The following is a 15,382-nucleotide window of genomic DNA, read 5'->3' as shown; positions in this document are numbered from 1 at the left end:
TAGCATATTGGGCACCTATCGACCTGGGGAGTTCCTCTTTCAGTATCCTATGATTTTTCCTTCTCATACTGTTCATGGAGTTCTCAAGGAAAGAACACTGAAGTGGTTTGCCATTCCCTTCTCCAGTGGACCACATTCTGTCAGATCTCTCCACCATGACCCAACCATCTTGGGTGACCCCACATGTCATGGCTTAATTTCATTGAGTTAGACAAAACTCTGGTCCTGTGATCAGATTGGCTAGATTTCTGTGATTATGGTTTTAGTGTGTCTGCCCTCTGATGCCCTCTCGCAACACCTACCATCTTCCTTGGGTTTCTCTTACCTTGGACATGGGCTATCTCCTCACGGTTGCTCCAGCAAAGTGCAGCCGCTGCTCCTTACCTTGGACGAGGGGTATCTCTCACATCTGCCCCTCCTGACCTTGAACGTAGAGTAATTCCTCCCAACCCTCCTGCACCCGCGCAGCAGCCCCTCCTTGGAGGTGGGGTTGCTCCTCTCAGACACTGCCCCTGACCTCGGGCATGTGGTAGCTCTTCCTGACTGCAGCATTGGTCACCATCAAACACATTTCACTTAAACTCAGTAATTACTCAGTCTAAGATTTGGGATTAAGGAAATATTAATTTTCTTTTTTTTATCCTACATCAACTTTGGTTAGTATATTTTTAAATGGGAAAAAAGTCTGAATTTTTTTAGATAAATCAGCAGCGTAAAATCATGACTTTAACCTACGTATAAAACTAACATTTTTAGACATATGTTAATAAAACTCATTTGATGTTGTTATTCAGTCACTAAGTCATGTCTAACTTTTTGAGACCTCATGGACTGTAGCCCACCAGGCTCCTCTTTTCTCCACTGTCTCCCAGAGTTTGTTCAAATCTATGTCCATTAAGTCAGTGATGCTATCTATCCATCTCATCCTCTGCTGCCTCTTCTCCTTTTGCCTTTAATCTTCCCCCACATCAGGGTCTTTTCCAATGAGCTGGCTTTTCACATCAGGTGGCCAAAGTATAGGACCTTCAGCTACACCATCAGTCTTTCTAATGAATATGCAGGGTTGATTTCCTTTAGAATTGACTGGTTTGATCTCCTTGCAGTCCAAGGATTCTCAAGAGTCTTCTCCAGCACAATTTGAAAGCATAAATTATTTGGTGCTCAACCTTCTTTATGATTCAGTTCTCACATCCATACATGACTACTGGAGAAACCATAGCCATTTAGTCAAAAATGGGTCTTTGTTGGCAAAGTGATGTCTCTGCTTATTAATACACTGTCTAGGTTTGTCATAACATTTCCTCCAAGGTGCGAACATCTTTTAATTTCGTGGCTGCAGTCACCATCTGCAGTGATTTGGTAGCCCAAGAAAATAAAATCTCACTACTTCCACATTTTCCCATTCTATTTAGCCACTGCTCCTCCACCTGGGCTACACTGTGACCCCCTGAACCTCCTCTGTCTCCTTAAATTGAATATTTTTCAAGGTTCTGGCCACTGTAGATTCAGTTCTGAGGTGTGGCATAGAGTCTGAAGAGAGGCCCATGCTTTTCGCTCAGGTTAGACTGGGAAGTGCAACAAGGTGGCAGTTTCTAGGGTAGACCTATTCCTCCCCTGCCTGGGGGCAAGCCAATGCCTACGTACTCCTCACAGTCATAGTCTAGACTTCTCTACCCTTTCCATCTTTCACGACAATTCTTCAAACAGTTAAGGAGGCTTGTTTTTTGTGTGTAGGACCCCAAGACTGGAACACATAGTCTTTGGCTGAGCTCATTCACTCCCCAGGGTGAATGTTCACATATGAAATCTCCCTTTTCCTCTTAGTTCCTTGCCAAGAGCACAAGGCCCTGCTTGATGCTTTTCTTCCTGTGCTACCTGACTGTATGTGTGTCTTTTCCAAAGAATACATAACAAAGGGCAAAAGGTATATGGAAAGCTGTGAAACATGCAAATTATTTGGGAAAGACAAATCAAAAGCACAGTGAAATATAACCTCACACCTGTTACAATAGCTATTATCAAAAAGGCAGGAAGTGAGAAATGTTGGCAAGGATGAGGAGAAAAGGGACCCTTTACACACTGTTAGCACGAATGTGTATTGAGACTCCTCAAAAAGTTAAGAATAGAATTATCCAGTGATTCTACTCTTGGGTTTTTATACAAAAAATGAAAAAAAAAAGAGACTAATTTAAAAATACGCACCTGTGTTCATCACAGCATTAATTTCCATAACCAAGATATGAAACGAGTATATGCTCACCAATGGGTGAATGGATAAAGAAGTGGCATATATATACAATGAAATACTACTCATCCTTATAAATCAATGAAATCTTCTAAATTGCAAAAACATAGGTGGTCATTCAGGCTATTATGCTAAACTAAGTTAGATAGGGAAAGACACATAGCATATGATTTCATTCAAGTGAAATATAGCAAAAATGAACATAATAAACTAAAAAAAATACACATAGATAACAAGTAGAGAGTAGCGGTTATCAGAGGGAAAGGGTGAGAGTGGGGAAAAGGAGAAACGGGTCAGTGGAGTCAACAGCATGCTGATGAATGGAAACTAAATTTTTGGTGATGAGCACATGGTAGTATATACAGAATTTAGTACATGGGAAACTTATATAATGATATAAACTAATGTTTTCTCAATAAGAGAAATGTAACCAGCAATATTTTTTTAAAAGGTGCTCAACATCTCTAATTATCAGGAAAATAAGAATTGAAATCACTATGAGATATTACCTCACATTTCTAAGAAGAGTAATCATCAAGAAGTGGTACAATTTTGTGAGGATGTGGAGAATAGGGAATACTTGAACAATGTTGGTGTGATTATAAACATGTTCATCCAGTATGGTTAAAAATTTGGCGGTTCCTCAAAAATAATTATTTTGTTTTTCCAGTGGATATTTGATTATAATTCCTCACCCCATCATTGTGAGCTGTACATCGTGATTTCCATCCAAAGAATACAGTGTGTAAAGAAGTAACACGTGACTTTTGTGGTTGATAAACACGACAAAAACATTTTATCAAGTGAGTAAAGTTAAATTATCAGGAATAAGTTGTGTTGATCACATATACCCTTGGTTTGATGTAATCATAAGCATTTTACCCCCAAAGTCTTCTGAAAAATCAATAACCAGAAACTAATCATGAGAAGAACATTAGACAAATCCCAATTAAAAATCATTCTGAAAAATACCTGATTCAATCAGTGAGGCAGTTCATTCGCTCAGTCGTGTCTGACTCAGACCTCCCTGTCCATCACCAAATCCAAATCCTGGACTTAACCCAAACTCATGTCCATTGAGTCAGCGATGCCATCCAAAAATCTCATCCTCTGTCGTCCCCTTCTCCCGCCTTCAATTTTTCCCAGAATTGGTGTCTTTTCAAATGAGTCAGCTGTTTGCATCAGGTGGCCAAATATTAAAGTTTCAGCTTTAACACCAGTCCTTCCAATCAACATTCAGGACTGAGTTCCTTTGGGATGGACTGGTTGGCTCTCCTTGCAGTCCAGGGGACTGTCAAGAGTCTTCTCCAACACCAAAGTTGAAAAGCATCAATTCTTTGGTGCTCAGCTTTCTTTATAGTCCAACTGTCACATTCATACATGACTACTGGAAAAATCTTAGCCTTGACTAAGTGGATCTTTGTTGGTAAAGTAACATCTCTGCTTTTTAATATGCTGTCTAGGTTGATCATAACTCCTAGCATGTGAGATGAATGCAATTGTGTGGTAGTTTGACCACTGTATTTTGAGATGGTAGGAGGGGCGAATTCACATTTAGAATCAAACCCCATTCACACCAGAGACTCTCAGAGGGCTCAAACAAACTTATGCACACCAGGACTCAGGGACCCCACAGAGATTGAGACAGAACTGTGTTTGAGCCTCTCCTATGGATGTATGGGTGAGCAATGGACTGCCACAGGGACAGGGGCTGTGGGTGCAGCAGACTTGGGAATGACATAAGCCCTCTTGGAGGAGGTAGCCATTAACCCCACCATAGAGTTGCCAGAACTTACATAGGGAAATGGACTCTTGGAGGGCACAATCAGAAACTTGTGCACCAGGACCTAGGAGAAAGGAGCAGGGACCCGACAAGTGAGTGATCCAGATTTGCTGTACCCAGGAATCTCCAGTGGAGGTGTGGGTTGGTGGTGGCCTGCTGCAGGGTTACCGACACTGAGTATAGCAGTACATGCACATGATCTTTTGAAGGAGGGCACCATAATCTTCATTACCTCCCCATAGTTTGGCTGGAAGTAAATAGCAGGGAGAGAACACAGCTCCACCCATAAACAGAAAATTGGATTAAAGATTAACTGAAAATGGACCTGCCCATCAGAACAAGATCCAGTTCCCCCCTTAGTCAGTCGCTCCCATCAGGAAGCTTCCATGAGTCTCTTATCCTTCCCCATCAGAGGGCAAACAGAGTGAAAATCACAGTCACAGAAAACTAACCAGTCTAATCACATGGACCACAGTCTTGTCTAAATCAATAAACTATGACCCATGCCATGTAGAGCCACCTGAGACAGATGGGTCATGGTGGAGAGTTCTGACAAGATGTGGTCCACTGGAGAAGGGAATGGCAAACCACTTCAGTGTTCTTGCCTTGTGAACCCCATGAAGAGTGTGAAAAGGCAAAAAGATAGGACACTGGAAGATGAACTCCCCACGTCCATAGGTGCCCAATATGCTACTGGAGATCAGTGGAGAAATAACTTTAGAAAGAAGGAAGAGACAGAACCAGTGCAAAAACAATACCTAGTTGTGGATGGGTCTGGTGATGGAAGCAAGGTCTGATGCTGTAAAGAGCAACATTGCATAGCAACCTAGAATGTGAGGTCCATGAATCAAGGCAAATTGGAAATGGTCAAATAGGAGATGGCAAGAGTGAACGTCAACATTTAAGGAATCAGCAAACTAAAACGGACTGAAATGGGTGAATTTAACTCAGATGACCGTTTTATCTACTACTGTGGTCAAGAATGCCTTCAAAGAAATGGAGTAGCCATCATAGTCAACAAAAGAGTCTGAAATGCAGTACTTGAGTGCAATCTCAAAAACGACAGAATGTTCTCTGTTCATATCCAATGCAAACCAATCAATATCACGGTAATCCAAGTCTATGCTGTGACCAGTAATTCTGAAGAAGCTGAAGTTGAACAATTCTATGAAGACCTACAAGACCTTCTAGAACTAACACCCCCTCCCCCCCAAAAAATGTCCTTTTCATTATAGGGGACTGGAATGCAAAAGTAGGAAGTCAAGAAACACCTGGAGTAACAGGCAAATTTGGCCTTGGAGTGCAGAAGGAAGCAGGGCAATGGCTAATAGAGTTTTAACAAGAGAATGCACTGGTCATAGCAAACACCTTCTTCCAACAACACAAGAGAAGACCCTACACATTGACATCACCTGATGGTCAACACTAAAATCAGATTGATTATATTCTTTGCAGCCAAAGATGGAGAAGCTCTGCACAGTAAGTGAAAACAAGACCAGGAGCAGGCTGTGGCTCAGGTCATCAACTCCTTATTGCCAAAATCAGACTTACATTGAAGAAAGTAGGGAAAACCACTAGACCATTCAGGTATGGCCTAAATCAATTCCCTTATGGTTATACAGTGGAAGTGAGAAATGGATTTAAGGGACTATATCTGATAGAGTGCCTGATGAACTATAGTTGAATGTTTATGACATTGTACAAGAGAAAGGGAGCAAGACCATCCCCAAGAAAAAGAAATGCAGAAAAATCAATTGGCTGTTTGAGGTGGTCTTACAAATAGCTGTGAAAAGAAGAGAAGTGCAAAGCAAAGGAGAAAAGGAAAGATATACCCATTTGAATGCAGAGTTCCAAAGAATAGCAAGGAGAGATAAGGAAACTTTCCTCAGTGATCACTGCAAAGAAATGGAGGAAAACAATAGAATGGGAAGACTAGAGATCTCTTCAACAAAATTAGAGATACCAAGGGAATATTTCATGCAAAGATGGGCTCAATAAAGGACAGAAATGGTATGGACCTAACAGAAACAGAAGATATTAAGAGGAAGTGGCAAGAATACACAGAATAACTGTACAAAAAAGATCTTCATGACCCAGATAATCTCGGTGGTGTGATCACTCACCTAGAGCCAGACATCATGGAATGTGAAGTTAAGTGGACCTCAGGAAGCATCACTAGGAACAAAGCTAGTGGAGGTGATGTAATACCAGTTGAGCTATTCCAAATCCTGAAAGATGATGCTGTGAAAGTGCTGCACTCAATATGTCAACAAATTTGGAAAACTCAGTGGTGGCCACAGGATTGGAAAAGCTCAGTTTTCATTCCAGTCCCAAAGAAAGGGAATGCCAAAGAATGCTCAAAAAAGTACTTGATTAAAACTCTGTAAGTCTGTCAAAGTAATAAAAAATAAGAAAAGTCTGAGAACCTGTCATAGGTAAGATTAGTCTAAGGAGATGTGATTACCAAATTTAGTATAGTATCTTCAGTGAAGGTCTGTAGAAGAAAACACAACAACAGGTAAAAATAAAACCTGAAAAAGAGAATAAAAGTGAAAGTTGCTCAGTCATGTCCAACTCGGTGACCCCATGGACTGTAGATCCCATGTTCCTCTGTTCATGGGATTCTCCAGGCATGAATACTGGAGTGGGTAGCCATTCCCTTCTCCATGGGATCTTCCTGACCCAGGAATCGAACCCAGGTCTCCTGCTTTGTAGATAGATTCTTTACTGTCTGAGTCACCAGGGAACCTCAGCAAAAAAAAAAAAAAAAAGAAACTCAGAAAAAGCGGATGGACCTTAGTTAATATTAGTGGATCAACACCAATTAATTATTTTTTCAAATGCAACATAGTACTCTTTCAATATAAGAGGAGACTGAATTTTGATTATTTGGAAATGTTACATTTATTTGAAATTTTTTCTGCAAATGTAAAAGCTTTCTTTTAAAAAGTGATTGAAAATAAGCTATTATCAATAACGTCTTCCCTCTAGATTCTTTTCTTTTTTCAAAATTTCCTCTTCCCTAAAGTTAGTTGATTGTTCTTTGATTAGTCACCTTCTGTCAGAACATTTTGGGGGGAATCTTGGCTCTTATAGTATATTTTCACAATGCTATTTATTTTTATAACTTAGATTTTGCCTGTGGTGTTCAATTATACCATAAGTTATATTCCTGTTTGGGTTTACTCCTTCCTAGCTTGTCCTTAAGAGCTTGCATACCTTACACTTTCAAAGATCTTTCACTTAAAAAATATTGGCTGACTAATACATATGGAGACATATGAAGATAGATATATATCCAATATTCTACTAGACACTGAGAAAAGACTATATATATAGATCAATAGATAGATATAGATATACAGATATAATCCAAATGGAATATAAAGGGTGCTCTAAAAGATATAACATTCAAATTTATTGAGATTTCTAGCTTAGTGTTTAAATCCTGACTTTATTATTCATTAGTTATTTTATCTTATCTTGATTAACTGACAACCTCCATAAACCTCAATTTCCTGATCTCTAATATTAGTAAACAATAACTGCCTTGTGTAGTTGTGTGGCATTTTAACAAGATAATTTATATAAAACATTTATATGCACAGGTTAAAAATGCTTAAGAAATGTTAGCAAATATTTTGAAAATTTTACTTACCCCAGGCAAATCAACTTTTTAAATAAGTGCTTAGAAGGCAGAGTTCTTATTTTGCTATTTTCCACTAAGTTCTGTCTGGTCAATTAACAACATTTATGTCACTTTTTGCATATGCATTTCTAGCTTCCTGTACTAAAGCAAGATTTTTGTCCTCATTTTATATACTACTTAGTGCATGCCACACATATATTGATGTTGCCAATTATATGTATGTAAATAGTAGTCCTAATATTTTCATGAAAATAACCCGTGTGACTATTCAGCTAAATACCACCACTTCTAGTAAAGAGACCCTGTGAAAAGGCCTGGGCCAATGCACTGAAAAGTTGCCATATATATTTTTAATTCCACTAATATTTATTTTCCTTACAAGCCAACAACCAGCAAAACTGGTTTTCAATCCATTAAAGTCAATGTTCTAAGAGGACCCCATTGCTTTTATGTTTATAAATGAATACAATATGGAAAGAGAGTGAAAACGATATCTAATATTTATTCAAAAGAAAAATGTATGTGTATTATTCCCTAGAAAATGAATTATATTTTCAAAATTTCAATTTTCTGTACTACTAAAAGATTAATTTAAGATAAGAGGAAGTTTTGTTTGAAGTTGAAGAGGCTGCTGTGTTCAGTGTTACACAAACTTGATGACCAACATTTCACATCTGAGCTGTCATCACACAGTATTACTAAACCCCTGGTTATAGATGGTATTTCTATTTGGTGCTGATTGACTTATTTTATTTAACTTTGATATTGTGAAGAACCTCTTTTTGTTAACTGTTTCAAAAGCATCATTGAAAAATGTTTTCTACTTACATTTCTTGTTCCTCAGAAGAAACTAAAGGGACATGGTTACTACTTATGAATAAACAAACTTTGTGTACTATGAAAGATGGAAGTAGAGCAAGAAGTTTCCAAAGAGTGCAAGAATTGCAGTGATACTTCACACACTCAAAAAAATCTTCAGGTACTTTTGAGTTTAGCCAGGTAGTTCACAGGCTTACTGGTAAAGAATCCACTTACAATGCAGGAGACCTGGGTTCAATCCCTGGATTGGGAAGATCCCCTGAAGACAGGAAAGGCTACTCACTCCAGTATTCTGGCCTGGAGAATTCCATGGACTGCGTAGTCTGTAGGGTCTCAAAGACTGAGCGACTTCCACTTTTTCAGGTAGTTTACACACCCTGTAACAACAAATATACTACTTGCTAAGGAACATATTTTAAATACACATAGAATCTGTTAAGTTGGATGTTCTTGCTTGAGATTCAAGATTTTTTTTCATGATTCTGGACAACTCTTTGCAGACTCCTTTTGAGTCTATTACTTTATTCAACTTGAACAGAGACCCACTTTTTTTTCTCACCAATATTTGCTTTGACCTGTGAATTTGAGATAATCATCATGATGGAATATAGGAAAATGCTCTGATATAACTTCCCTGGTGGCTCAGACGGTAAAGCATCTGCCTACAATGTGGGAGACCTGGGTTCAGTCCCTTGGTCGGGAAGATTTCCTGGAGAAGGAAATGGCAATCCAATCCAATATTCTTGCCTGGAAAACCCCATGGATAGAAGAGCCTGGTAGGCTATAGTCCATGAGTTGCAAAGAGTCAGACACGACTGAGTGACTTCACTTTTTTCTGATATAATGATGCTAACTATGAGTTACTTTTCTAAATTTATTTTATAATTGAAGTCATAAAAGTGGATTAGTGACTTTTTTTTTCTTTTATTTTCAGTTCAGTTCAGTCACTCAGTCGTGTCCGACTCTTTGCAACCCCATGAATTGCAGTATGCCAGGCCTCCCTGTCCATCACAAACTACTGGGGTTTACTCAAACTCATGCCCATCCAGTCGGTGATGCCATCCAGCCATCTCATCCTCTGTCATCCCCTTTTCCTCCTGCCCCCAATCACTCCCAGCATCAGGGTCTTTTCCAATGAGTCAACTCTTCACATGAGGTGGCCAAAGTATTGGAGTTTCAGCTTCAACATCAGTCCTTCCAATGAACACCCAGGACTGATCTCCTTCAGGATGAACTGGTTGGATCTCCTTGCAGTCCAAGGGACTCTCAAGAGTCTTCTCCAACACCATAGTTCAAAACCATCAATATTTTGGCACTCAGCTTTCTTCACAGTCCAAATTTCACATCCACACATGACCACTGGAAAAACCATAGCCTTGACCAGATGGACCTTTGTTGGCAAAGTAATGTCTCTGCTTTTTAATATGCTATCTAGGTTGGTCATAACTTTCCTTCCAAGGAGTACGCGTCTTTTAATTTCATGGCTCCAGTCACCATCCACAGTGATTTTGGAGCCCCCAAAAATTAAGTCTGACACTGTTTTCACTGTCTCCCCGTCTATTTCCCATGAAGTGATGGGACTAGATGTCATGATCTTAGTTTTCTGAATGCTGAGCTTTAAGCCAACTTTTTCACTCTCCTTTTTCACTTTTATCAAGAGGCTCTTTAGTTCTTCTTCACTCTCTGCCATAAGGGTGGTGTCATCTGCATATCTGAGGTTATTGATATGTCTCCTGGCAATCTTAATTCAAGCTTGTGCTTCTTCCAGCCCAGAGTTTCTCATGATGTATTCTGTATATAAGTTAAACAAGCAGGGTGACAATATACAGCCTTGACGTACTCCTTTTCCTATTGGGAACCAGTCTGTTGTTCCATGTCTAGTTCTAACTGTTGGTTCCTGACCTGCATACAGGTTTCTCAAGAGGCAGGTCAGGTGGTCTGATATTCCCATCTCTGTCAGAATTTTCCACTGTTTGTTGTGATCCACACAGTCGAAGTCTTTGGCGTAGTCAATAAAGCAGAAATAGATATTTTTCTGCAACTCTCTTGCTTTTTCGATGATCCAGTGGATATTGGCAATTTGATATCTGGTTCCTCTGCCTTTTCTAAAGCCAGCTTGAACATCTGGAAGTTCTCAGTTCACGTATGCTGAAGCCTGGCTTGGAGAATTTTGAGCATTACTTTACTAGCGTGTGAGATGAGTGCAATCATGTGGTAGTTTGAACATTTCTTTGGGATTTCCTTTCTTAGGGATTGGAATGAAAACGGACCTTTTCCAGTCCTGTGGCCACTGCTGAGTTTTCCAAATTTGCTGGCATATTGAGTGCAGCACTTTCACAGAATCATCTTTCAGGATTTGAAATAGCTCAACTTGAATTCCATCACATCCACTAGCTTTGCTCGTAGTGATGCTTTCTAAGGCCCACTTGACTTCACATTCCAGGATGTCTGGCTCTAGGTGAGTGATCACTCCATTGTGATAATCTTGTTAAGTCCAGAGAATGCTTGTAAAGTCCAGAGAATGCTACTTTCTTTAAAGTGTTATTTTTGAGGTCATGTAAATTAAGGAATTATAAAAACTTTAAAATACTTTTTATAACTAATGTTCCAACTGTTTAAGGTGAACCCATTTGAAAAGAGTGGAAATATAGATGCTCTCAGAAACTAAATTGAAACTCTAAAATATTAGAACTAACTATGAATTGTGATCAATTAATAATATATCTTAAAAACCACTGATCAGACTTACTAAAGTAATGGAGATAACAGAAAGTCAGTGAACATGAAGACAGGTCAGTAGAAATTACAAAAACTGAAAAACAAAGAGAAAGTTTGATTAAAGAATGAAGAGATATTCAGGAAACAGTGCAACATTATATAAATACTCACTATATTTCACTGAAGTTACAGAAGAAGAGAAGTATATTGGGATAGAAAGTAAATATTGAAGAAATAATGACAGAAAACTCCTCAAAAATGGCCAAAAATGAAAATTAAAAATTCAACAATTTCAACATTAGCAAACTTCAAATTCAAATACAACTATGCCTATATGCATAATATTAAAACTGCTTAAACTATAATGATAAATAAATCAATCTATTGTAAACAACTGCAGAAAACCAATATATGTTACACACAAAGGAGCAATGATTCCACTGTTTGTATATTTCTCACAAGAAAACATGAAAACTAGAAACAGAATAATACTTTTCATATACATAGAAAATACTATGTGCAAGTAAGGAATATAGTTTTCTTCTTTATTTCTTCTTCTTTTTTTTTAACAGTAAAACATGCCAGCAAATTTGGAAAACTCAGCAGTGGCTACAGGACCGGAAAAGGTCAGTTTTCATTCCAATCCCTAAGAAAGGAAATCCCAAAGAATGCTCAAACTACCGCACAATTGCACTCATCTCACACGCTAGTAAAGTAATGCTCAAAATTCTCCAAGCCAGGCTTCAGGAATACATGAACCGAGAACTTCCAGTTGTTCAAGCTGGTTTTAGAAAAGGCAGAGGAACCAGAGATCAAATTGCCAACATCTGCTGGATAATTGAAAAAGCAAAAGAGTTCCAGAAGAAAACATCTATTTCTGCTTTACTCACTATGCCAAGCCTTTGACTGTGTGGATCACAGTAAACTCTGGAAAATTCCGAGAGAGATGGAAATACCAGACCACCTGACCTGTCTCTTGAGAAACCTGTATGCAGGTCGGGAACCAACAGTTAGAACTAGACATGGAACAACAGACTGTTTCCAAATAGGTAAAGAAGTATATCAAGGCTGTATATTGTCACCCTGCTTGTTTAACTTATATGCACAGTACATCATGATAAACACTGGGCTGGAAGAAGTGCAAGCTGGAATCAAGATTGCCAGGAGACATATCAATAACCTCAGATATGCAGATGACACCACCCTTATGGCAGAGAGTGAAGAAGAACTGAAAAGCCTCTTAATGAAAGTGAAAGAGGAGAGTGAAAAAGTTGGCTTAAGGCTCAACATTCAGAAAACTAAGATCATGTCATCTGGTCCCATCACTTCATGGCAAATAGATGGGGAGACAGTGGAAACAGTGTCAGACTTAACTTTTGGGGGCTCCAAAATCACTGCAGATGGTGATTGAAGCCATGAAATTAAAAGACGCTTACTCCTTGGAAGGAACGCTATGACCAACCTAGGTAGCATATTAAAAAGCAGAGACATTACTTTGCAAGAATATCCAACCAGTCCATCCTAAATGAGATCAGTCTTGGGTGTTCATTGGAAGGACTGATGCTGACTGTGAAACTCCAATACTTTGGCCATCTCATGGGAATAATTGACTCATTGGAAAAGACCATGATGCTGGGAGGGATTACCGGCAGGTGGAGAAGGGGACGACATAGGATGAGATGGCTGGATGGCATCACCAACTCAATGGGCATGAGTTTGAGTAAACCCCGGGAGTTGGTGATGGACAGTGAGGCCTGGCATGTTGCAATTAATGTGGTTGCAAAGAGTCAGACACGACTGAGCGACTGAACTGAAGTGAACTGAATGATAGCCAATTATCAATTTTGTGAGAGTTTCAGGTGAACAGCAAATGTACTCAGCCATACCATTCTCCCCAAAACACCCCTCCCATCCAGCCTGCCATATAACATGTAGCAGTGTTCAACGTGCAATACAATAGGTCTTTGTTGGCTATCCATTTTAAATATAGCAGTGTGTACGTGCCTTCCAAAGTGAGAGTCAGTTCCTAGGCAGGTTGATAAGAAGTCCAATGTCTCTGAGGATTTTAAAGGTGTCTGGTGCTCTCGAGGAGATAGGGGTCTTTAATTCTCTAGGAGGAGGAAAGGACATTATTTTTTTTTTCTACATTCCTTAGTAAGGATTATATTACAATAATGTATCCTGATTGAAGACATGTTTCTCCTTCCTGAAAACTTTCTGGCTAATTCTGTTATCTTAACGTGTATATTATAGGAATGGATCTAGTAAGAGCTTTACAACATTGAAACATTCTTTTGATTTATTGTAATAACCAATTTAAAAGTATATAATTCCCTTGCTAAAACTAGGAATGGGGACACTCTCTTTCCCCCTTCTGATGTCTATGTTGGAAGCTTTCTCTGTCCCTTTTTATACTTTAATAAAACTCTGCTATGCAAAAGCTCTTGAGTGATCAAGCCTGGTCCCTGGTCCTGAAGCTAAATCTTCTTCAGAGGTCATGAATCTCACATCATTCACCATAAGCTATTAAAAGTCCCTAACTATCCCTTTCCCCTGGAAAGCATAAATTCATTTTATAAGTCTGTGAGTCTCTGTTTGTAAATAAGTTAATTTGTATCATTTCTTTTTAGATTTCACATTTAAGGAATGTCATATGATATTTATCCTTCTTGTCTGATTTACTTCACTCAATATGGCATTGTCTAGGTTTATCCATGTTGCTGCAAATGTCCTTATTCCATTCTTTAATTGAGACTGAATAATATTCCATTGTATACATGTACCACTTTTCTTTGTCCATTCCTCTGTCAATGTGCATTTGATTGCTTCCTCATTTTGGCTATTGTAAATATTGCTGCAATGAATTTTGGGGTGCATGTATCTTTTCCGGCCACCCTTTTCTCTGGATATATGCCCAGGTGTGGGATTGCAGGGTCGTATGGTAGCTCTATTTTTAGTTTTCTAAGCAACCTCCATACCAATTTGCATTCCGGCCAACAGTGTAGGAGGGTGCCCTTCTCTCCACACCTTCTCCAGAATTTGTTGTTTGTGGATTTTTTGATGATTATCATTCTGACCTATGTGAGGTGATGTTTCATTGTAGTTTTGATTTGTAAAACTCTGATAACTAGTGATGGTGAACATCTTTTCATGTGCTTATTGGCCATCTGTATATCCTCTTTGGAGAAAAGTCTATTTAGGTCTTCTGCCCATTTTTTAGTGTATTGTTTGTTTTGATGATATTAAACATTATGGGCTTCCCTGGTGGCTCAGCTGTTAAAGATTCCACCCACAATGTGGGAGACCTGGATTTGATCTCTGGGTTGGGAAGATTTCCTAGAGAAGGGATAAGATACCCACTCCAGTATTCTGGCCTAGAGAATTACATGGACTGTACAGTCCATGGGGTCGCAAAGAGTGACTTTCACTTTCTAAGCATCATAAGCTATTTGTAAATCTTGGAGAATAATCCCTTATCGGTCATGGCATTTGCAACTGTGGGCTTTCTTTTCGTTTTGTTTATTGTTTCCTTTGCTGTGCAAAAACTTTTGAGTTTAAGTAGGTCCCATTTCCTTATTTTTGCTCTTATTTCCATTATTCTGGGGGATGGATCAAAAAAGATGTTGCTGTGATTTATGTCAGGGAATGTTCTGCCTATATTTTCCTCTAAGAGTTTTATAGTGTCCAGTCTTACATTTAGGTATTTTATCCATTTTGAGCTTATTTTTGTATAAGGAGTTAAAGAATGATCTAATTTCAGTTTTTTTTTTTTTTTTTTAATGTGGCTATACAGTTTTCCAAGAGAAATTTGTTGAAAAGACTGTCTTTTCAACATTGTGCCAGTCTGCCTCCTTTGCGATAAATTAATTGACTGTGGATCATGGGCTGATTTCTGAGTGTTCTGTTCTGCTCCATTGATCCATATTTCTATTTTTGAGCCTCTAGCATAATGTTTAGATGACTGAAACTTTGTATATAGTCTGAAATCAGACAGCCTGAGTCCTCCAGCTCCGTTTTTCTTTTTCAAGATTGTTTGGCTACTTGAGGTCTTTTGTGTCTCCATACAAATTGTGAGATCTTTTTTTGTTTGTTTGTTTGTTTTGTTTTTGTTCTGTTGAAACCTGCCATTGGAAATTTGATAGTGATTACATTGATCTAGGTTGCCTTG

The sequence above is a fragment of the Cervus canadensis genome, chromosome X, assembly GCF_019320065.1.
Source record: "Cervus canadensis isolate Bull #8, Minnesota chromosome X, ASM1932006v1, whole genome shotgun sequence".
Classification (NCBI taxonomy): Eukaryota; Metazoa; Chordata; class Mammalia; order Artiodactyla; family Cervidae; genus Cervus; species Cervus canadensis.
The sequence above is the reverse complement of the archived record's forward strand: the minus strand, read 5'-3'. Positions refer to the sequence as shown.